Source organism: Mustelus asterias, chromosome 18, assembly GCF_964213995.1.
Source record: "Mustelus asterias chromosome 18, sMusAst1.hap1.1, whole genome shotgun sequence".
NCBI lineage: Eukaryota > Metazoa > Chordata > Chondrichthyes > Carcharhiniformes > Triakidae > Mustelus > Mustelus asterias.
Window position 1 is genome coordinate 54,485,549 of NC_135818.1, and position 25,243 is coordinate 54,510,791.

Genomic DNA, 25,243 nt, shown 5'->3' on the forward strand with positions numbered 1-25,243 from the left:
GTGTCTGAATGAAATCCGACGTGTTGCTCTCCTGCTGCACTGTCCAGTTTTCAATCCAGAGCTTGAGCCTCTCTGAATAAAATAAATGAGTGGGTGGGGCTTACGTCATCATTCTGTTGGGGCGGGGCCTGATAGAGCTGGCAAGGCCAGCTCCACAGAGATCGGGGAGCCATCTTTAAAGGACGCCTCAATCAGCACTGAAGTCGAACTCCGCCCCCTGTCCCCATACCATCAAGGAGACATTGGGGGCTTCCCCCACCCGCACAATCATTGGGGGCTCTCTACCACAATGGAAGTATCACCACAATTTCCCCCTCTCAATTCCTGCTCCTGCAAGTTACTGACTACCCTCACCTCCCCCCCACCTCCACCCCCCGCCCCCCCCCCCCCACCCGCCCCCCCCGCCCCCACACCACTGACCACACATAACTGGGATTCCACATGAGGGCCTGCCCCTGGCACTGGCCTGGCACTGCCTCCTGGCACAAATTGGTACTGCCAGTTTGGCACTGCCATGTTAACATTGTGGCAGCATGGCAATTCCAACCTGGCAGTACCAACCTGTGCCAACGGCAGTACCAGGGGCCACTGCTCGGGCATATCCCTCTATGCATACCTTTGCGTCCCCGGGAGAGCCCCTTGACTAAATCTCAGCCAGAATACTCCCGCTGTTCATGTCCCGCCACCGCTGCAAGCAAGGATGGAGAATTAGGCTCTCAGCCAAATCTCCGTTCACCGCAGCGGGACTGGAAAATCCCACTTGCAGGAGAATTCCAGGCCTCGTCTTTCAAAATCTGTTGTAAACCTCGCTGACATGCCTCACGTTGGTGAGCTTGACTATTCAGTGAGGGGGATGTCATGTGGCAGGGGGCTGACTAATCTTTAATATATTAAAATCCATTAAAATAAGGTTCTTGCCCTTTGTGGGCATGAACTTGTGATGTGACTGGCAAGGGGCGTGGAAAATCAGGAAACACGACCCCTCCTGAGAGAATTGTGTTTCCTGATTCTCTCCAGACTTTCCGCCTGTGTTGCAGTTCTTTCTGCTGGTGAATGTGCGTGGAAAATTGCACCACAATCTCACATTTGCTCCAGACTGACTGTAGTCATAGGCCAAATTCCACCATTCATCAGAAATCCCAGCGCACCGTGGAAGGGATGGGGAGTCAGTGAACCATGTCTGTTTGTCATTCAAATTCAATCATGGACTGAAGGTCCTACCTGGCTTGCTGTAGTCAGGTGTCCTCTGCTGTGAGGCACTGGCTGGGGGCAGCCATGTTACCTTCAGGTCGAATAAAGACAGAAGCAATGTATTTTTCCATGGTGTCAGAAGTGGAGTTGAGATTAACTGTTGAAGAGCTGGAGAGAAGCCACAACCACTGAAAGAGAAACACAAAAATGTTCAGAGCAGCAGAAATCAGGAAAAAATAAATGAAGCCCTTGAAAGTAAGGGCGCATGCTAACAGGGGACCGACCTGCCTTCAACCTATAGGGCAGCTGCTATCGCTAACTGCAGTTCAACTGGAATTCAACAGTCCCGGTGCACAGTTACAACTGTTCCATTAGCTTTTTTTTGTTTTGGGCAGTGGGTAACTTGGGTAACTCACAGTTACACATGATTGTGCAGGCAATTTTTTTCTTTTGTCTGTTATGAAAAGGGGGATGTTTGGGATTGAAATACAGTCGTGTAATCAATGTCCTACCTGACTTGCCATAGTTGCGTGATCTCTGTCATGCTGCACAGGCTGGGGGTAGCCACGTTACATTCAGTTCCAGTAAAGTCAATGCACCAGAAGCAATGTATTCTTTAAACTTTTAACAATCATGTTTTCCTGACCTTTGTGCCTTGTGATCTGAGCACTCCACAGTGGAAAAAGGCAGCAAACTGTTCTAAATTCTTCCACACTTGCATGGGGAAGTTAAGGGGAAGAAAAACAAAAGGCAGGAGAAGCCCAGTGATTCCTGTGGAGGCCCAGAAGAGTTCCCTTACTTTTTCCAGCCCACACTGACACCATTAAAAGTTTTGAAGCATTGCTGCCCTGAAGCCTTCTTTGAATCTGGATTGGATTCCTGGGCATTAAGACCAAAGCACATGACCTACGGTTAAGGGAGAAATATTAGGATTATTTGACATGGTGGGGACCTGGCTTTTGAAAATTACTAATGTCGTTTTCCGCCTACTGAAAACCAGGAGTTAACATTAAGGCTGGCCAAAGTGTACTGAGAATGGGAAGGCAACTATCCTGTAGCTGTTTTAACCCCTTGCTCACTCAGTTCTTCCTGGGCTCGGGTGGTGGTGGGGATATAAAATCAGGATTATTAATTCTACTTCCTTCGTTAAAAGAGATTTTTTAATTTCGGTGTATGAAGTTAAAATGATTGCTTGCCTTTCGTTGCATTAGAAAATGATTGAAATAAAACAGTAAAAAGAGAGCATTAAAGTATAAAAGTCAAGCTGCAGAATCTACTGTTTAAAATTTACCATTCTAAGACAGGAGAAATCTGTAACTTTATGCAAGTTTCTACTCGTATAGACTATACGTGCTTTGAGGATTTGAGAAGAGAAACAAAAAGGCTGCTGCTCTGTTTATGTGGTGGATTTTCTTGCTTCTCTCTCTCTCTCTGTCCCACCCTCTATCTCATGGCATCATGAGATCATGACACATCGTCCACACTGCTGCTTCATGTAATCTTGTCTTCAGGCTCCTACTGCCTACTCCAATCTTGTGTTCCCTGTGCTATCCTCCTCACCTTCACTCTTCCAATGGATTTATATAGATTCACATAAAATTTGCAAACAGAAACAGGCCATTCAGCCCATCTGGTCTGATCTGGTGTTTATGATCAACACAAGCCTCCTCCCATCCTCCTTCATTTTATCCTATCAGCATTTCCTCTCACTCCTTTTCCCCTCATGACTTATCGAATTTTTCATAAATGCATCTATATTTTTCACTTTAATTACTCCACGTGGAATTAAGTTTATTTTCTAACCATTCTTCAGCTGAAGAGGATTCTCCTGAACTCCTTATTGAATTTATTAGCAACTACCTTATATTTATGGGCCATTGTTTTGGATTCCTTCACAAGTGAAAATATCCGCTCAATCTATCCTATCAAACCCCTTCATAATTTGAAAGACCGCTATTAGGTCAACCCTCAGGCTTCTCTTTTCTTCATGTTCAATCTTTTCCAATAGTGAGATTTACCTTTCACTGTCCCCTGGCTCCCTGGACTTCACTACCCTACTGGTCCACTGGTTTCACTCCCATCGCTCCTCCTGTTCTGCTGGCTTACCTGAGGCCGTAACACACCTCTGCTAGACTCCTGAATAAAGCTTTGCTCCTTCATGTCAGCTCTTCACTTCTCTGCCCTCCAGCAATGTGTCCAGTCACCACCTCCCTGATCTCCATCTTGAAGTCATTTCAAGAAGCTTATCTCTGACCAATCTTTAGGTCACTCCTTCAAATGTTTCCTCCTCTGACCTGATTATGTCCTTGTGAAACCCCTTGCATCTTTTTTTTATTTGTTCATGGGATGTGGGCATCGCTGGCTGGGCCAGCATTTATTGTCCATCGCTAATTGCCCTTGAACCTGAATGGCTTGCTAGGCCATTTCAGAGGGCAGTTGAGAGCCAACCACATTGCTGTGGCTCTGGAGTCATTTGTAGACCAGACCAGGTAAGGACAGCAGATTTCCTTCCCTAAAGAACATTAGTGAACCAGATGGGTTTTTCTATAATATATATAAATGCCCATTGTGGTTGTTCTGGAGGAAGAAAAGTTCTGTGTACGATCCTGTAAAGTGCAGTCATATCGATAAGTTTGAATTATTCTTAAACTACTTGTGGCTAAATGTGTAAATAAAGGGATCTTTCATTGCTCAGCCTTGGTCTAAATGCAGCGAGCCCAGTTGTTGCTTTAAAACTGTGGGTTTCAATTTCAAAGTGTCTTGATGACACTGCTTTAGGCAGCTAGATTAGAAGAGACCCAGTCAAATTTAACTCTGATGGACCGCCCCCTTAATCCTTACATAGACGAAACTAGTTTCACAAAAAACTCCCCTCAGTTGTCACTTACACACTGGCAGAGAGCAGCAGTCAGGCTGACGATCAGGGCTCGTTCACTCCAGGCTAGTTTCTACAAATTCTTAAGATTCCCTGGTCTTGAACTGTGGCAGATCTTCCGGTAAGTTTTAGGATTGAACTTTTCCCTTGCATGCTAAGTTAGTGCAGTCTGCGGTTCAAAAGAAGGTTTGAGTGTCTCAAGCTGAAAATCCTAATCACGGATTTGCTTGTTATTCAATAAGACCCTGTCCTGTTGAAGAAAAACTTAAGATGCATGCATGCTTCTGTTAGGGGATTTGTTGTTAAACTAACGTCATGAAACAATAGTGTTCATTAGTGTCCCAAGAACATAACTGAGAGTGTTGGTCTGGTATGTATTAAGATGTGAGCAGGATCAAAATATCACTACTGGCTTTGTTTTTGTATTTTTGCCAAAGAAACTTAACTCAGAAACAAGGGCTATAGCAATAGGGGGGGAAAAAGCAGAACGGTGTTTGGTCATGACAGTTGTAAAGGAGAAGATCAAGCTACTGCATATCTGAAGGGCAAGAACTTCAGGCATGTCCACTACGGTTTTGATTACCACGCTGTGTACGAAACATACAAGGTCAGAATTTCCAAACAGCAGAAAACCTGTCATTAAAATCTTGCCTTGCATCAGGGAGCAAATTTAACCTACGTTGTTCCCTGCTTGAAAGGAGTAGAGGTTTGTTTTTGCTAAATTAATCGAGGGGAGATAAGTAAATTTCAAATTTTGGGGTGATCCCAGATATGCACACTGTTGTACACAGAAAGCACTGGCTCCTGTTCATTGCAAAAGTGGAGGGGAAGTAAAGTAAACTAACATTTCATTTGGAACGTATCTCGATGGCAAATTGTGCAGTAAGAGAGGAGCAATAGGTTCAAACTATAATGAAAGGATATTAGGCATTGTGCATCTTGGGACTGCAAGCAGCTGAGTGTTAACTGATAAACAAGTGAGTCAAAGTAAAGTTTATGCTGCATGAATTGGTAACAACTTTGGAGTTATTTGTAATTTGCAACATGTTTTCTGGAAAGACTTTATAAACCTTAATGCGTGTTTGATATACTTGACAATATAGGTTAATATGGTCCATCTGAGTTTATATCAAGGGAGCTATCTGCAGGTTGAACAGAGTTTAGTTGTGGTATACATCAGAAAAAAATGTGATCACTCAAGCAGCCGCATTAACTATTTGGTGTGTAATGTAGAGCAATGCTAGAATGCTTGAAAGTTATTAAATACACTCCTGCTGCAATCACGTCCTGTCTCACAATGTAGGACGTAAGCCAACTGCTCAACGCATTTTCAACAACAATTGGGCAAAACACAGGTCGCCCCATGCAGTTCATGTTACTTCACAGCAACTACTTAATTGACACTTGTGAACTCCACTCACATGAATTTACATGATTTTACATATCTGGCATCTGTGCTGTCAGATTGTTTTTCTAATGTCCAGTACCGGATAAACAGCGATTTCCTCTGAATAAACATTGGAAAATCCAAAGCCATTCTCTTTAATCCTCATCACAAATCCTGTACCCTTCATCATTGATTCAATCGCCCTCCCTGGCTGCTGCCTCAGACTGAGCCAGACTGTTCATAACCTCAGTGTCCTAAATCACTCTGAACTGAGTTTCCTAATCCCTGTCCTCTACATCGCAAAATCCATCGACTTCCCCATCTATGGCATTGCCTGTATCCACTTCTGCTTTAGCTGGCACCCAAATCTGTGCTTTAGTTACTTCCAGCATTGACTACTTCAATATACTCCTGGCAGGCGTCCCATTTGTCAGCCTCCAGAAAATCATTCAAAAAACTTTACAGTCCCTATCCTAACCTGCACCCAGCCTGGCTCACCCATTACATCTATGCTTGCTGTCCATCGACAACTCCATAGTAAAACTGCCATCCTCATATTCCAATCCTTCGATTGCCTTGGCCTGCCCAACCTCCATAACATTCCCTGGCCCTCCAAGAACTCTCTATACCTACAACTCTGACATCTTGTTCAGTTGCTTTCAGCTGTCTAGGCCCTAAGCTCTAGAACGCCCTCTGTAAATACCTCAGCTTTTTTGCCTCTCTCTTGTCTGATAAAATGGCCCTTTCAATGTATCTCTTATACCGAACTTCAAGTTACCCATCCTAAAACCTCTATCTTTGGCTTGATGACAATTTCTGTCTGATTATGTTCCTGTGAAGCACCTTGGGATGCTTCACTACATTAAAGGTGACATGCAAATGCAGGTTTCTGCTGTCGATTTTGTTGATGGTGCTTTTACAAATTCCAGTGAACAGACTAACCTAGAATACCTACAGTGCAGAAGGGGGCTGTTCGACCCATCGAGCCTGCACCGACAACAATCCCACCCAGGCTCTATCCCTGTAACCCTATGTATTTACCTTGCTAATCCCCCTAACACTAAGGAGCAATTTAGCATGGCCAATCAACCTAACCTGATAAAGATACACACTTGAATCAATCTTTGTACAAAAAGCTTAACTTCCAGAGCTAACTAGTGGTGGTTTAATGTAACATCTCAAACATTGTAAAAGATGAAGAGGCGAGTGCTGTCTTTGCCAAAGTATATGATTGTATGAGGTCCATATGGTTCATGTCTTGCAGACAATGATGAATGAACTGTTTGTATGTGCAGTGGATTTTGTGCATATAACGTAGTTAGACTGGATGAGGTCTTGTCAGCAAGAAAATACAACCTAGACTGAGCTTTCTGGTATCACCCAGATTGTTCCAGTACTTCTGTGGAAAGTTAACTTTTTCTAACAGCTTTGTTAAGTATAACGCTTTGCCTATTGGAGTGAGGACATGTTAGTCTATACAAATTTATCATTTTGCATTCAGTAGGCTAAATACAAATGAAATGCAAGGGCAGCTTACATTCTGATCGCTTTTACTTTCAGCGTAATTATAAAGTTGGATCCTATTTCACCATGGGTCTGTAACATTTCAAGTCATGTGCAAACACCAACATTTTGTGGACTCGCTAGTCATTCATAGGATATTGAGACTTAAAGCTGAGGGAGCAGTGAAGTTTCACAGTAATTTTTATTTACAGCATTTTGCACTATAGCTCTTAGAGGCTGGTGCCAAAAAAGAAGTCTTGGCATTGGCTACTTTACATTGTTTGTTTGACTGTTAAATCTCCGGGGTGATTTCATTCTTCTTGAATATGCAGGATTGTTTTCAGTTTTGTTCTCGGATATATTCTCTCCCTCATGTCTTTTTATAGTAATGGGGCGTTTTGTAAAGCAAGGTTGTAAGTTTTTAATTCATTGGCGTTGATAGTGCCTTAGACACCAATTAGTTCCATTCCTCTCTGCATTGGTTTTGAAACAAAAATAAACAGAGGTTTAGCACAGAACTGCTAGGTCACAGACAGTGGACGGAATAATAGTTGGCCTTCTCTGAAATGCTCAGGCTAATAAAGACAGCAGCCCTGGCAAGCAAGGGGAGTCATATCTCTTCTGAGATTCCGGCCCCACCTCTGATTTTGACAGCTTGAGCATTGCATGTAATACAACCCAGATGTATGAATAACACCTAAGCTGCATGCCTGGGCTAATGGGTCCCTTTTATTAGGGAAATTTAAGCCTTTTTTTGTAGCAATTTCAAGTTATTTGCCAATACTGCTGTAATGACTCCACTTCAGAGGCATTTCATTGGCTAAAAAGCACTTGGGAGATTCTGTTGATATGCACTGTGTCTTACATCAGGGGAGAAAATTGGATAAGGTCAGTAACTGAGTGCGGGGGGTGGTGACATTTGATTAGCCTGTGCTCATTTGTAACAATAAGATAAAAGCAAATTACTGCGGATGCTGGAATTTGATGAAGAGTCATCCAGACTCGAAATGTTGGCTCTATCCTCTCCACAGATGCTGTCTGAGCTGCTGAGATTTTCTGTTTTTGTTGGTTTGCAACAATGTAGACAGCACACACACAGCCTGCTGATTTAAATGGAAGTGAAGTGGAACTAGTCTAGAGCTAAAGCATGTTTCAGCCTCAGCAGATGACCCAGGTTCATGAGAGGCTAGCACCCCTTGTTTTTAAAAGGCGCATTCTGGCTTTGGTAGCTCCTGGAAAGAAGGCTTTGTGAGCAGAAAGAGGAGTGGAAATAGCTCATCGGGCCAGCAGCAGGTTCCGAAGTTTTCCAGTGCAGCACTAGAGGCCTTGCTCCAGGAGGTGTCAGGGGAATAGAGAGATCTTCCTTCCCTCAGGAGACCAGGGGGTCTTCTATGAAGACACGGTGGGGGTAGTGGGACCAGACCGTTGTCACAGACACTAATCTAGCTTGAAAAACCTGGGTGTGAAAATTCAATTACTTCACATATGACTCGCATTCCAACCATTATCTTGTAAATTTGAGTTTGTGTCTTTATTTGCCCTGTTTGTGAGCACAACTCCCACTCACCTGATGAAGGAGCAGCGCTCCGAAAGCTTATGGCTTGTGCTACCAAATAAACCTATTGGACTTTAACCTGGTGTTGTGAGACTTCTTAGTGTGCCCGCCCCGGTCCAATGCCGGCATCTCCACATCTTCACATATGTAGTCAAGGCCAGTGAATAATCCACACATGCCAGAGTCTTTGAAAGGAACCACAGGCCTCATACGCTGCTCCATTCACTATACACCCTTCATTCACCAACCGACAACATTATCAACTCACATCTTACATTCACTGGCTCACCTTATCCTCACACATTTAGTTATAAGCTTCGCACTCACATCTCACAGCTTGTGCACACTGCCAACTATTCGACATCATCCAAACAAATTGTACCACACTCACTGACGCACTTCCCTGTCTGATGTGGACCCGGTGACCCATAATCAGAAGCAACAGCAGAGGACACAGGCTTGGCTGCAAGGCCTCACCCCCATGGAGGTGATGGTGCTGAGCATCATTAGGGTGACCATGACTGTGGTTGTGGCCAGCGGTGGAGCTGAAATCACAGAGGATGACGGTATGTTCCTAATCCATCTCCCAGCATCCCACAATCTCTTCTGATTTACAAGCTCCACATGGTGTAAGCGTTCACCTCTTACTTTCCCTCAGCTTCCCTGAGCACAAGCTAATCCTTGTCTCTTTTTGGTTGCCACTGGGTTAAGCTCTGGTGCAGGAGGGAAGAGGAAACAGGTGCACAGCCAGGCCTCCCGGGCCTAGGGCCTCTGGAGAATGCCCTGGAGGGCCATCTGCGGTCTCCCCCACTTAACGTCAGCAACCTTCCAGCAGCCACTGGAGTAACACTACTTAGCATCACTCAGAAAGGTGACAATACCCACAGGACAGGCGCTAAGGGAATGCACAAGGAGGTTATTTAATTTATAGAATAACTATTTTTTGTTGGATAAAGTTGGTTTGGAATCTTTTGTGATGGCCTTTTATTTTCAGCGCTGTGGCCAGGAGGAGGTTCTGCTGGTTCCTAACTGAGGGATGGTAAAGAATGAGACAGCAGAGATTTGGGGTTGTGCCCCATGGAACCGTAATTGAATGAGATAGTTACCGAAGGCCTGTCTGGAAAGGGGATGTACCTCTGGCTTCTCCTCCCTTTCCTCCTGCTCCACCTTCTCCTGCTTCCTGATCTGCCCACTGTGTCCCTGGTAGCACGGGCTGTGCCCACAGGGCAGGTTGCGGAGGATGCAGTAGATCATCATGAACCAGGATGTACGCTCCGGCAAGTGCTGGAGAGCTCTTTCAGAGGAATTCAGACAGCAGGGCGATTGTTTCAGCTCCCCCGTGGTTTACCCCATGACGTTGTGTGTGGCAGCATGGCTCTCATTGGACGCATGCTGTCCTTGTGTTGTTGGGTTGTAGAGTGGTGTCGTGAGCCAGGTGTTAAGCAGTTAGCCCTTGTTGCCTAGCAGCCAGCCTCTGCATTGCTGTAGTGGTTTTAATACTTAGGAAACAGTGAGTAGATTGGCACAAAATGAAAGCCCCGTGACTATCAGGATAGTGGGTGTGCACCAGCAAGATTTGGTGAGTACAGCTGCACCACGGAGTGGATTCGGCGATTACAACCTTTGTGGTTGTGCTACAACTCACTTTCAGAGGTGGAGCCCACAACGCCACTTGTGCGGAGTTGGTGGCACCCTGTTCCATTGGGGATCGAGGGCGGCACGGTAGCACAGTGGTTAGCACTGCTGCTTCACAGCTCCAGGGTCCCGGGTTCGATTCCCGGCTCAGGTCACTGTCTGTGTGGAGTTTGCACATTCTCCTCGTGTCTGCGTGGGTTTCCTCCGGGTGCTCCGGTTTCCTCCCACAGTCCAAAGATGTGTGGGTTAGGTTGATTGGCCAGGTTAAAAATTGTCCCTTAGAGTCCTGGGATGCGTAGGTTAGAGGGATTAGCGGGTAAAATATGTGGGGGTAGGGCCTGGGTGGGATTGTGGTCGGTGCAGACTCGATGGGCCGAATGGCCTCCTTCTGCACTGTAGGGTTTCTTTCTTTCTTTCTAAACATATCTTGTTACATCAGGCAAGATCTGCCTACGTCTCTCTGTCAGAGAGAATACAATGAGTCCCCTCTCCCTTCAGGCTTGCGACGCAGCAGTGAACAGTGAACTGGGATTGCAAACATTGCCAGCTCCAGCCTGGAAGGACTCAGACTCAAAGAAATTCAGGACACAGCTACCTTCACAGCCAGGGGCAGCACCATTCTCAGGGGCAGCACCATTCTTACTCTGCTGTCAGGCTGCAGGTACTGAGCAGCATCAGAGTTCTGTGAGCAGCTCCTTTGTAAAGTTCAAGCAACCAGCTCATGGCTTAGGGGAAAATAAGGGAAAGGCTCCCGGAAGACCCCCAGGTGGATAAGACCTCCTGCAGAGAGCCCTAATCTCCCACCTCCCTCTGCGAGCATCTTGTCCTCTTCTTGCCTCTGTTCCACTTTCCTTTCATGTTGCAGCTCAAGGCGGATGGAAAACAAAGCATCCATAACTGGGGGAAAGCGGTCTGGCCCTTGGAGTCAGAATCAAGACTTTTCCCACGTGTGGCACCACACCTTGTCAATCTCACTGGGCGCGATCTTACCGGCCGTTCACACCATGCTCCCACTGCAGCAAGATCAGAGAATTTGGTGCTCAGCCAAATGACCGTTGATCGCGGCGGGGTGGGAAAGTCCTGCCTGTGTGAACGGTGGTAACATTCCGGCTACTGACTTTAACCAACTCTGGAAATCACCAAGAATTCCTACAAAGGCAAGCGTAGTCAACGGAGATTAATAAGTAACTAACCTGAAAGCAGATGACGATTCCTTTAAACAGTGTTGGTGGTAGGTCTTTCCTACTGCTAAATGCAGTGCTCATGAACACTGACGCCATCGCTTGCCCACTTTGCATACTTCCACATTCTTAACAACCTCAGCAAAATTATGTCTGGCATTGGAAATGTTGACTTGGAACAAGACAGTATTTTGATACCAAAACAGCACCTGCAACGCAGAAAGCAGGGCTGCGACAGAGCCCAAATTGGTGGCCAAGTTCCTTGCGCGGAGTAAAAAATTCTCTCTTTATTTTATCATGTTGGAGGAATCAATTTAATTTTGTTCTAAACAGTATGACTCACCGAAATGATTTATTCAAGAAATATAAAGACAGATTTGGAACTTGGAAAGGGTTCTGTGAACTAAATATAGGAAACAGGCAGCACATGAATCAGAATGGATCAGATTTCAAATGAGTGAGACACTAAGTCCATCATAAGAACAAAATGGGAACAGGAGCAGGCCAGGCACAGTGGTTAGCACTGTTGCCTCACAGAGCCAGGGACCCGAGTCCAATTCTGGACTTGAGTGACTGTGTGGAGTTTACACGTTCTCCCCATGTCTGTATGGGTTTCCTCTGGGTGCTCCAGTTTCCTCCCACACTCCAACGATGTGCAGGTTAGATGGATTGGCCAAGCTAAATTTCCCCTTAATGTCCAAAGATGTGTAGGTTAGGTGGATTAGTGGGGTAAGTACGTGAGGTAACAGGGAGAGGGTAGGTGTGTGGGCTGAGGTAAGATGCTCTGTTGGGGTGTCGGTGCAGACTCGATGGGCTGAATGGCCTCCTTCAGCACTGTAGAGATTCTATGATTCTACAGCTGATTCCTGGGATGGCAGGCCTGCCATATGAAGAGAGATTAAGTTGGTTAGGATTACATTCACTGGAGTTTAGTAGAGTGAGAGGGGATCTCATAAAATTATAAAATTTCTAATACGGTTAGACAGGGTAGATTAAGAAAGAATGTTCCTGATGGTGGGGAGTCCAGACTTAGCGGTCATAGTTTGTGGATAAGGGGTAAACCTTTTAAAACTGAGGTGTGGAGAAATTTCTTCACCCAGAGGGTGATGAATGTGTGGAATTTACTACCACAGAATGTAGTTGAGGCCAAAATGTTGTCTGATTTCAAGAAGAAATTAGGTATAGCTCTAAAGGGATCAAGGGATATGGGGGGAAGGGGTGGAGGGGGAGATCAGGCAGCCATGATCAAAATGAATGATGGAGCATGCTCGAAGGGCCAAATGGCCTACTGGCGTTCTTGTTTCTATGATTCTATGTGGCCTCTCAAACTTATGCCACCATTGAATAAGATCATAGCTGATCTTCTATCTCAACTCCACTTTCATGCCCTATCAATTGATTCCTTAATGCCCAAACATCTGTAAATCTCCGCCTTGAATGGACTCAACAAAAGAACATCCGCAGCCCTCTGCGTTGGAGAATTCCAAAAATTCATAACACTCTGAAAGAAGACATTTTGCTCACCTCAGTCCTAAACAGGTGACCCCTCTTCAGAGGCTATGACCCTTAATTCCACACTCTCCAAACAGCGTAAACAGCCTCACTGCATCCATCATATCATGCCCTCTAAGAATTTTACTTTGCTAAACCTCATAAAATGTAGATTTATTCTTCTCAATCTTTGTTCACAGGCCAGCTCCCTCATACCAGGAATCAGCCTAGTGACCCCTCCTTGCATGTTGTTGTAACTCTAGCCATTCTTAGGTGGGCAGAACAAAACTGTGCGCAGCATCAGGGGGTCTTGCTAAAGTCCTAAAGATTTGCAGCAAGTCTTCCTCACTCCAACATCTTTGCAATCAAGGCTAAACATTCCCACCCCCCGCAAAAAAAATATTTTATTGACAACGTTTGTAAAAGTACATTACAAAGCATTTCAACTTTAAATTCATGGAAAGTGCCATAAAAACCGACTTGTCTCCTCCCAGTGGGAGGAATTTTATGGCCGTGTTGTGGTGAGAGCTGGACCAGAAAATGCGATGAGGTGTTCAAATGTCCGATGGGACTGGAAAATCCTGCCAATGAGAGGGGTTGTAAAATTCCTCCCACTGTGATCCACGACACAGCTGTAAGTGGTTTGATATTTTCAATATACATTTCAGGTCAGGCGAACAGCTCGGGGGAAGAAACATTTCAGATTGAATAATTGCAAAAAGTGCTATAGAATTCAACGCTCCTTCATATGGCAAGTTCCTCCCTGAGGTGCCTCAATGCAATTTCAATACATTTCCATTTGTATTCAACCTGAGGAGATTTTCCAGCTCCATGCTGCACTGTGGCTGGAATGCCTTAGACAGCAAACTTTCCCCGTTTCTTTTCAACGGCAACTAGTCCAAGCTTTAGTGTTGTCTTGTACCTTGGAATGCACCAGTTTGCAACACTTGGACGAGGACTACTCTTTGCAATGTCTGCTCGTGGGTGGCATAGTGGTACGATGCTTAGCACTGCCGCCTCACAGCGCAAGGGACCCAGCTTCGACTCCCGGCTTGGGTCACTGTCTGTGTGGAGTTTGCACGTTCTCCCCATGACTGCGTGGGCTTCCTCCGGGTGTCCGGTTTCCTCCCACAATCCAAAGATGTGCGGGTTAGATGGATTGGCCATGCTAAATTGCCCCTTAGCGCTAGGAGGATTAGCAGGTAAATGCATAGGCTTATGGGGGTAGGGCCTGGGCGGGATTGTGGTTGGTGCAGACTCAATGGGCTGAATGGCCTCCTTCTGCACTGTAAGATTCTATGATTCTAACAGATATACTGATTATGAAATATCATTTGAATTAGGTGGTGTGATTTGCACTTAACTAGACAAGCACTTTTTTGTAAATCACTGGGGGGAGTTCTTCGGCCATTCACCCCAGCGGGATTCTCTGGTCCCACTGGTAGTGCACTCTATCCCGCGGGTTTCACTGTGGCAAGGGGCGCCATGAATGGGAAATCCCATTGGCAGCGGGGGAGTCAGAGAATCTTGCCACCAGCAAACAGCACGCCACCACTCGCCTCTGAGAAACACACGGCTGGGAGGCTGGAGAATTCCCCCCATTGACATCACAATTAATAAGAATGGTCTCTGAATGTCTGTCCCTACAATTGACTGTTCCATCATAAAACAATCCTAAGTTCAACGTTAGTACATTTGCTACACATTTTGTACTAAAACATGGGCTGGAATTCTCTGGCCTTGCGTGCCCCACTACTGCTGCCAGGGAGAATGGAGAATTTGGCGCACAGCCAAATTACCATTTACTGCAGCGGGACTGGAGAACCCCAGCTGCGGGGTGCGGTCAAAAAATGCCGATTGTGATGTTATTTAAATTTTTTAAAATGATATTGATGTCATAAAATCACAGAAAGGGGTGTTGATCTTTGAATCACTTAAGACATTATTAGATCACAGCTGCACCTTTATTTATCCTGTGTCCCTAAGGCAACAGCATAATCTGGCTCATTTCTTATTAACCCTATTAACAGTAGGCACCAACTTTTCAAATTGCTGGCACACTTCCTCATTTACCTAAATTTTAAAGGACATTATCTTCCTGAAACATGTGATGATGTGAAGATACCGGCGTTGGATTGGGGTGGGAACAGTAAAAAGTCAGCTTGAAGAACACCAAGTTGACAAATAGATTTATTTCGTATCACGAGCTTCCGGAGCGCTGCTCCTTGATCGGGTGAGTGGAGAGGTGGGTTCACAAACTTCTCCTCAGTTTACGTTTCTACCTAGCTTTGCACTGTCAGCAAACTCATCTCACTTTAACACAGAAATAAACAAAGCTGTAATGGATAATTGGTTAAATGCTTTAATTCAAAAAGTTGATTGCCACATTGAGCTAGCATTTATGAGCACCATTCACTAATGTATTCAGTTTTACCATTCTGTGTCATGCGGAATCTTGGCACTGTGATAAAAAAGTTGAATTTTATTAATTAGTATGTAATTAACATAAGGGCAGCACGGTGGCACAGTGGTTATAATGCTGCTGCCTCACAGCGCCAGGGACCCGCGTTCGACTCCCGGCTTGGGTCACCTGTGTGGAATTTGCACGTTCTCCCCGTGACTGCGTGGGCTTCCTCCGGGTGTCCGGTTTCCTCCCACAGTCCAAAGATGTGCGGGTTAGATGGATTGCCACACTAAATTGCCCCTTAATGTCAGAAGGACTAGCAGATAAATGCATAGGGTTATTGGGGTAGGGCCTGGGTGCGATTGTGGTTGGTACAGACTTTGATGGGTTGAATGGCCTCCTTCTGCACTGTAAGATTCTATGATTCTAACATGTATACTGATTATGAAATATTATTTGAATTAGGTGGTGTGATTTGCACTTAACTGTACAAGCACTTTTGTAAATGATTGGGGGGAATTCTTTGGCTGTTCACGCCAACGGGATTCTTTGGTCCCATTGGTAGTGCACCCTATCCCGCGGGTTTCACTGTGGCAAGGGGCGCCATCAATGGAAAATCCCATTGGCAGCGGGGGAGTCAGAGAATCCTGCCACCAGCAAACAGCATGCCACATGTGATGATGTGGAGATACCGGCGTTGGATTGGGGTAGCACAGTAAGAAGTCTCACAACACCAGGTTGAAGACAAACAGGTTTATTTGGTATCACGAGCTTCCAGAGCACTGCTCCTTCATCAGGTGAGTGGAGAGGTGGGTTCACAAACACAGCATATATAGACAAAGACACAATTGCAAGATAATGGTTGGGATGCGGGTCTCTACAGGTAATCAAGTCTTTACACCAGACAGTGCTGGTGGAGAGAGGGATAATCACAGGTTAAAGAGGTGTGAATTGTCTCAAGCCAGGGCAGCTAGTAAGATTTTGCAAGTGGTGGGGGTTACATGTAGTGTGACATGAACACAAGATCCCGGTTGAGGCTGTCCTCAACCTTTGATAGCCAAGTTCCGCACGCATGAGGAGAACGTCATGAAAAAAAAGTCAGATTACAAACTGAGTACTCCCAGCAAGTCAGACACCTTCGGGCAAATTTTCTCTTTCTGCCACGGGAATCATAGCGGGCGTGGGGCGGACCATGGAAAGGTCTTTTGACCACGGGCGGGATTTTCCGGTTTCGGGTTGAATGCGGCTGGAAAATCTCGCTCCTTAGTGATACAAGAATGAAAGTCCCTCACAAACTGATTGTGGCTTCAGGGAGAATTGCTCCCTATTAAAAAGCTGGTTTTATTGATCAAAAATAAATTAATTAGTGTTAACTTTTACAGGCAATCCATGATGCTACTTTCCTGAAATACTTTCCTCTTTAAACATCTGATCATTTAATAGTGTTTTCTTGCATTTTAAAAAATAACTCTTCATTCAAACAATTACTGCACCAGCTGACGGTATTTGAACAGTGACTGACATTCGCTGCTTTGCCTGATCGGTGCAAATCCTGAAATTTCCAACACTACAGCTTAAAGTTCATTTGTTAGTGTCACAAGTAGGCTTACATTAACACTGCAATGAAGTTACTGTGAAAATCCCCTCGTCGCCACACTCCGGGTGTCTGTTCAAATACACACTGAGAGAGAATTTAGCATGGCCAAGGCACCTAAGCAGCACATGTTTCAGACAGTGGGAGGAAACCAGAGCACCCAAAGGAAACCCACGCAGGCACGAGGAGAACGTGCAGACTCCACGCAGACAATGACTCAAGCCAGGAACCGAACCCGGGTCCCTGGCACTGTGAGGCAGTGATGCCAACCACTGTGCCACCAGTTCTGCTGTAGTGGCTCCACAGAATTATGCGCATTCAGCTGCAGGAAGCAGATGAACATGCATGACTGAGATCACAGCGGCTTACTTCAGAACAATATCAGTCATGACAGGGTGAACTCGAGTACACCTGATCTTTGGCATCATCTGTAATATATGAGGAAAATGTCTGCCATTTGGAGCACTTTACTTCTAATGCTCCTGGTGTTTAATGCAGCAGGAGAAACATGATGGCTGCCATAGAGTCAGCGCCTGGGCTTATGCCATGTGACTCACATGAACTGCTAATTATTTTTAGCTTGGTATGCTGTTTGCTTGCCTGATGATCCATTTGGAAGAGCAGACGATTCCCCCATGACTTACTCATGGGATTCATGTCGGTAGTTCATACAACTAGATTAGAAACCTAAATGCACAATATCAAATTTTTCAAAATATGTTTGTGGAAACTTAACAAAAAAGCCATTATTCTTGTAATAATGCTGCCACTCTGGACGTTTGCCGCCAATTTGTTTACATCACTGCGAAGGGCTTTTGCAAATTGAATTTTAGCAGTTTCTAATATACAAGATATACTTGTAAATATTTATTCTTTTCTGATCGAGATCAGATTGATGCTTAAGTTGGGTCGGGTTAATCCAGTTAGAGTCCTAAAGTGCCACTACATGGATTTGTGGAATGAATGTTTAGATTTGTAATTCCCTCAGATGCCGCAGTTTCACTCTCAGTGACTTACTCTAAGGCTGTAAGTGGCACAGACTTCGAGTAAGTTTCTTCTCCATAGGAATTAATGGAAAGAAAACTGAAGCCAGGTTGATGTGCCTAATCCTTAACAGGAAGTTTTAGAGCAGCATTACCGAAAGCTTGAGAGTGGATTGTTTGTCACCTGTAAAGCATGAAAGTAGCATTTGCAGAGGGATTTGGTCTAAAATGGAAGTAGAATAAAAACTTTTAAAAATCATTGGCGTAAATTGATGGAATGATGGGAATGGGGATTGCTGTAAATAATTGTCTTTTGTTGAAACTATCTTCCGAACTTCTTAATGCTCCTCTTTCACCACAGCTCAAGATATAAGTTTTATCATAGAATCCCTACAGTGCAGAAGGAAGCCATTTGGCCCATTGAGCCTGCACCAACAACAATCCCATCCCATCCCATCCACTTACCCGACTAATTCCCCTGACGCTAAGGGGCAGTTTAGCAGTTTAGAATACCGGTGTGTGTCCCTCCAGCCACACAGCCCGGGTTCCACTCCAGGTCCTGAGCCTGTCTGAGTAAAATAACTTTGGAGAGTGGGAGGAAACCGGAGCACCCAGAGGAAACCCACGCAGACACAGGGAGAATGTGCAAACTCCACACAGACGGTCACCCAAGGCTGGAATCAAACCTGGGTCCCTGGTGTTGCGAGGCAGCAGTGCTAACCACTGTGCCACCATGCCACTATATTAAAACTGCATGGTATTAGAAGTACCATATGTGCAAAGGATCCTAAAATAAGTGGGAAAAAATAAAATCTATATATACAAAGTCATCTTTGAGTGACATGACATTAAATCCATTGAGAAGTTGTTATTGACCTTAGTGAGAGAATGAATCATGAACAGTTTATGAATAATTGTGCGCCCTGAGCTTATCTCAGCATTATCTTGTTTCCAGTATTACTAGATGCTTAAAATCTCTTACTGTAATTGAGTATCCTATCAGCATATTATTGTTGCCATGGGAAAAGGCAACTGAAGAAATCCAGAGCAGAGTCAAAATATTTGAAATTTTAAATTATAACTTCTAAATGTTCAGAGCAGAATACATTTGTGAGAACTTGTACTGGCACGCTAGGTTATGCTAGGCATGCTAGGGTAGCACAGTGGCACAGTGGTTAGCACTGCTGTCTCACAGCGCCAAGGAACCTGGTTCAATTCCGGCCTCAGGTCACTGTCTGTGTGAAGTTTGCACATTCTCCCCATGTCTGCGTGTGTTTCCTCCGGGTGCACCAGTTTCCTCCCACACTCCAAAGATGTGTAGGTTAGGTTGATGGCCATGCTAAATTGATCCTAGTGTTAGGGAGACTAGCAGGCTAAATATGTGGGCTTATGGGGATACCAGGCCACCAGCCTGGGTGGGATTGTGGTCGGTGCAGACTTGATGGGCCAAATGGCCTCCTTCTGCACTGTAGGGATTCTATAATAATTCTATGAACTTGGATGACATAGATTTTAAGTGTCTTTAAGGATTGTTCAAGTTCTTTGAGACCATATTGTAGTTTATACATGGCAGCAATGATGCTTTTAATTAATTTCTTTAATACCTTCTTTTTTGAAAGTTTATATCTGCTTCTCAGTAGATATGATAACAGATTGTCAGGCTAACTAATCAAGGGTTATCAATCAAATAGCATTAGATTAACTTGTAAAGCTCACTTATCAGTTGGGCCAGTAAGCAAGTTAATAAATGTGAGATGTAGTTTGTTAGCATCAATTAGATATTAAGAACAATTTTCTTCAGATATGCAAAAATAAATAGCTTTGAGGGGATTGAGGGGTAATTTATTCCCACACTTACGTTTCTAAGTGTCGACAGTGGGAAAGCAAAAATGGCTGTATTATTATAAAGACGGAAGATTTTACAAGAAGCAATATTTAACTCAGGTAAAATAGTGGCAGTGGGAATCAATGCTACCGTCTTGTGTTCATTATATCTAACCTAGCATTCCAGTACAACAACAATAGCGTAATACTTCCTGTGCGAGGGGTTTAGAAATGTTTCATAAAATCATCCCTACAGTGCAGAAAGAGGCCGTTCGGCCCATCAAGCCTGCACCGACAACAGTCCCACCCAGGCCCTACCCCCATAACCTCACGTATTTACCCTGCTAGTTTCCCTGACACTAAAGGGCAGTTTAGCATGGCCAAACCACCTAACCCACACATCTTTTGGAGTGTGAGAGGAAACCGGAGCACCCGGAGGAAACCCACGCAGACACGGGAGAACATGCAAACTCCCCACAGTCACCCAAGGTCGGAATCGAACCTGGGTCCCTGGTGCTGTGGGGCAGCGGTGCTAACCACTGTGACACTGTGTCATAGAGCAGCATATAATGATAAATATTATAATTGAATTAAATCAATTAATTCTCTTACAGCATGTGTGTTCAACACACTTAAGCTGCCACTAAAGTCAGTGATATCAAATTAAGAATGATGTAGCCCAATTGCTTTTAATTTTAAATTCAACTGACTTCCCACTTCCCACACACCTTGGTGGCATGATGGCACAGTGGTTAGCACTTCTGCCTCACAGCGCCATGGACCTGAGTTCGATTCACGGCTTGGGTCACTGCCTGTGTGGAGTCTGCACGTTCTCCGTGTGGGGTGTCTGCGTGGGTTTCCTCCGAAAGACGTACTGGTTCAGTGCATTGGCCATACTAAATCCTCCCCCAGTGTACCCAAACAGGCGCCGGAGTGTGGCGACTACGGGACTTTCACAGTAACTTCATTGCAGTGTTAATATAAGTGTACCCGTGACTAATAAATAAACTTTTAATGGATACATAAGCAAGCCTGTGTTGGAGCAGCAGTTTTTGGAGTATCGGAAACGAACCCTCAAGCATCATGCTAAATCTTTTTGATACTGTGTAATGATACATGAAAGTCACTAAATTTGTTTGTAGTTCCTTGGCAGCAAGAACCTACAACAAAGATAGCTTTCAGCCTGTAAATATTGTTGAGTAGCTGCCAAAAACAGAGATGTCGCTCAAAGCCATTAATTTTTCTTGTTTTTTAAAAAAAATGTGTGGCACTAAAACTTCCATACGTGCAATGGATTCTTACTTTGAATTAAAATATAAACGAGGGAAATATTTTTGGTATTGAGAAGGTGTGTCATAAGCTTTACAAGTGAAATAACAAAATCCAACAACTGTAGCTAACATTTGTAAAGTAGCTTTTGTGGGAACAAAGGAGTTGGCCATTCAATCTTCCAAGTTTGTTCCATTGTTCCATTGGATCATGGCTGATCTCCATTTCAACTCACCACCATATTCTCAAGAGCAATTGGGAAAGAGCAACAAATGTGGGTTTGAGGGGTTGCATGGTGGCACAGTGGTTAGCACTGCTGCCTCATAATGCTAGGGACCAAGGTTCGATTCTGGCCTTGGGTGAATGTCTGTGTGGAGTGTCTGCATAGGTTTCCTCCCATAGTCCAAAGATGTGCAGGTTACGTGGATTGGCCATGCTAAATTCTCCCTCAGTGTCCAAAGATATGCAGGTTAAGTGGATTGGCCATTTTAAATTCTCCCTCAGTGTCCAAAGATATGCAGGTTAAGTGGATTGGCCATTTTAAATTCTCCCTCAGTGTCCAAAGGTATGCAGGTTAAGTGGATTGGCCATTTTAAATTCTCCCTCAGTGTCCAAAGATATGCAGGTTAAGTGGATTGGCCATTTTAAATTCTCCCTCAGTGTCCAAAGATATGCAGGTTAGGTGGATTGGCCATTTTACATTCTCACTCAGTGTCCAAAGATGTGCAGGTTAGATAGATTAGCCATGGTGAATGCACTGGGTGGCAGGGATATTACAGGGAGGTGGGCCTGGATAAAATAACCTTTCAGCGAGTCAGTGCAGACTTGATGGGCCGAATGACCTCTTTCTGCACTGTGGTCATTCTATGGTCATTAGGAACCCTCATAATCCCAGAACAAATAAAAAGATCTTACTTTGCCTGCTTTGGTTCCGGAACCCTTAATACCCTAGCAGAACAAAGGGCGGCACGGTAGCACAGTGGTTAGCACTGCTGCTTCACAGCTCCAGGGACCTGGGTTCGATTCCCGGCTTGGGTCACTGTCTGTGTGGAGTTTGCACATTCTCCTCGTGTCTGCGTGGGTTTCCCCCGGGTTCTCCGGTTTCCTCCCACAGTCCAAAGATGTGCGGGTTAGGTTGATTGGCCAGGTTAAAAATTGCCCCTTAGTGTCCTGAGATGTGTAGGTTAGAGGGATTAGCGGGTAAAATATGTGGGGGTAGGGCCTGGGTGGGATTGTGGTCGGTACAGACTCGATGGGCCGAATGGCCTCCTTCTGCACTGTAGGGTTTCTATGATTTCTATGACTTCTATGAACAAAGGCTTCCAATCTCAATTTTGGAATATTCAGTTGATCTCGACCCAACTTTTTGTGGGGAAAGGGTTACAGATTTCCACTTTGCTTAGGATTTTCTAACATCAGTCTTGATTAGCCTAATTTTATTTTTAAGGTTGTGTCACCTCTTTCCTGCCTCCCCCACTGAAGGAAATATTTTCACTCTATCTACTGATCAAATCTTTTAAATGTCTCAAATACCTCATTAATCACTGCTTCAGACGTTAAGCAGAAGTCAGGTCAAAGGTTACGGAGGTAACAAAAGGCATGTTTAAAAAGCTTGGAAGAGAATTGGGTGAGATATGGGTGGAGATATGTCCAAGTGCAGAGCTATTGGGGTAGATTTTCCACTCCTGCCCACTACATGAATCAAAATTTGGTGGACTATTTAAAGGTCCATTGACATTGGGTGGGAATTTCTGGTGTCTGGGCTGGCGCGGCTGGAAAATCTGGCTAAAGATGCTGCTGTGGATGGTGGATGGAGAGAGAGAGGCTGAAAGTGCAGTTGGTGCACACTGGAATATAGAGCTTGAGGAAGCTAGGAGGCTGAATGAGTGAGGTAGTGAAGAGCTGCGAGGACATGGGGGATAGGTGAGTGGGGATTAATACAAGAGGGCTTTGGACTTCATGTAGGGTGGAGCTCAGGAAGGTAGTGAAGAAAGTGCTTGAGATGTTGGGACTGGGGGTGATGGTTTGGGAATGAGAGTTTTCGGCGAGGCAGTGAGGCAAAGGCAGGCTATTTTACTGAGATGGCAATTGTAGAATTAGTAATAGACATCACCTAGGGCGGAATCCCACTGTATTTTTTCGAAGTGTCAGCCTCTGACTGAATACCCGTGTGCGTCCCTCCAGCCACACAGCCCAGGTTTCACTCCAGGTCCTGAGCCTGCCTGAGTAAAATAACTGAATCGGCGGGGTTTACTCGGTGGGGCGGGGCCTGATACAGCTGGCAAGATTGGCACCACAGAGGTCAGCGTGCCACTGAAGTTCAACTCCGCCTCTCCAAACCACCCCCCTCACTACCACACGGAGGCATCAGGGGTTCTATCATGCCCCCCACCCCCGCTCCACCCCCACACAATCAGTGGGGGCTCTCCCTCACCCCTCCAGCCACTGCAGAAGTATCAGTGTTGCTCCCCCCTTCCACTGTCCCCTTCCCCCCCCTTTGCCGTTGGCAGTGCCACCCCAGCAGTGCCACCCTGTGCCAAGGGGTAGTGCTAGAGACAATGCCAGGCTTTCCCCCTGACCTCAGGGACTAAACTTCCCTTTACGCCCCGGGGGTGCTCCCCTCGATTGAATCTCATTTTTAAAAAGTTGTTGTAAACTTCGTCACGTCGGCGAGGTTTGAGTATTCAGTGGGGGGGAGGGGGTGTCATGTGGTCAGGAGGGGAACTGGATATTGATATTCACATTTATCTAAATTCATTAAAATGAGGATCTCGTCCTTTTGTGGGCATGAACCTCATGATGTCACCAGCGAGTGACTGGGAAAGGCGATCACTCCGGAGAGAATAGAGTTTCTCAAGTCTCCCGGATTTTCCTGCTGCATCGTCGCTCAAAATGACCCTCCTGGGGTTTGAAGAACACCTCGTGGAAACAGGACACTGGCATTCAAATCATTGGATTCAGCATGAGCAAGCAGCTGCTACGTGTATAGAGTTGGGGCGAGGGAGGGCGGCACAGTGACACAGTGGTCAGCACGGCTGCCTCACAGCGCCAGGGATCTGGGTTTAATTCCGGCCTTGGGTGACTATCTGTGCCGTGTCTGCACATTCTCCCCGTGTCTGCGTGGGTTTCCTCCGGGTGCTCCAGTTTCCTCCCACATCCCAAGGATGTGCGGGTTAGGTTGATTGGCCGTGCTAAATTGCCCCTTAGTGTCAGGGGGATTAGCAGGGTAGATATGCGGGATTACGGGGATAGGGCCTGGGTGGGATTGCGGTCGGTGCAGACTCGATGGGCCGAATGGCCTCTTTCTGCACTGTAGAGATTCTATGGTTCTATGATTCATGACCGGTGGAGTTTCTGTTGGGAGATTCCAACAGGTAGCTCCAGTATTGCCCATGACAAGCTGGGAAAGGCCGGGATGATTTAGAAAGTAACAATGTAAATCAAGAACCTTTCGGGAACAAGTAAGTGGTCAAAGTATCTTAAAGTTTAGATTAGCTATGGAAAAGGACAGGGAATAATCTCGAATAAAATGACTGAACTGGAGGCGGACTCATTTCAGCAGACTGATGGCTTGTGTTAACCGCAAGCAGGGATTTAAAGGCAAGGCTGCTTCAAGTAAACATTTAAAAAGAAGAAATGGTTTGGTTACAATCTCGATACATTCCCATGAAGGTCAAGGGTGGGGCACCCAGAACCAGAGCTGTCTGAATGATGAAAGAGATAGAGAATAAGAAAAAGCAGGAAAAGGGTGCATGTGCCAGAGACTAGGCTGTTATTACAAGTGGCAATAAGACTGAATATAGAATGTTTAGAGGGAATATGAGAAGAGAAATAGAGGGACAGAGATGTGGGCCAGAATTCCCCGATGTCATACGCTGCTGCCAACGAGAATGGAAAATTTGGCACTCAGCCAAATCTCCATTCACTGCAGAAAAGAAAAATTGCTGGAATGATTCCAGGGATGAGGGAGTTCAGTTATGTGGATAGATTAGAGAAGCTGCATTCTTCGCCTGAGAGAAGGGAAGATTGAGGGGAGTTTTGCTAAAGTCATTCAAAATCATGAAAAGTCTAGACAGAGTGGATAGTGTTCCCTGGTGCTTTATCCATGGCGACACCTCTACCAATCAGAGTTCGCTTGCCAACCAATTAGTACTCTCTTCTCACGTGGCATAAATTGTTGTTCATCTTACTTGTTGGTATTCTTGCAAATCTGTCCTGATGAGTACAAGATGAAAAGCTTCGACAGTTTGTTTCTTTTTCAGCAATGCTGAAGTTATCTAATTACTATGGCCTGTCCCCCAGCGCTCCTTGAGTCAGGAGACATCAGCCTTTCGCAAGATTCACAACCGGC

At 45.2% G+C, this 25,243-nt stretch overlaps 1 protein-coding gene across 1 annotated transcript in view; it reads left to right on the forward strand.

The window, feature by feature from the left end:
* Nucleotides 1-3,959: 3,959 nt before the first annotated feature.
* The window catches only part of LOC144507163 (uncharacterized), an 86,294-nt gene continuing 65,010 nt past the window's right edge, over nt 3,960-25,243 (forward strand). Inside the window, exon 1 of the mRNA XM_078233980.1 lies at nt 3,960-4,187. The gene's annotated coding sequence lies outside the window, so the exon portion shown is untranslated. The remainder of the gene's footprint in view (nt 4,188-25,243) is intronic.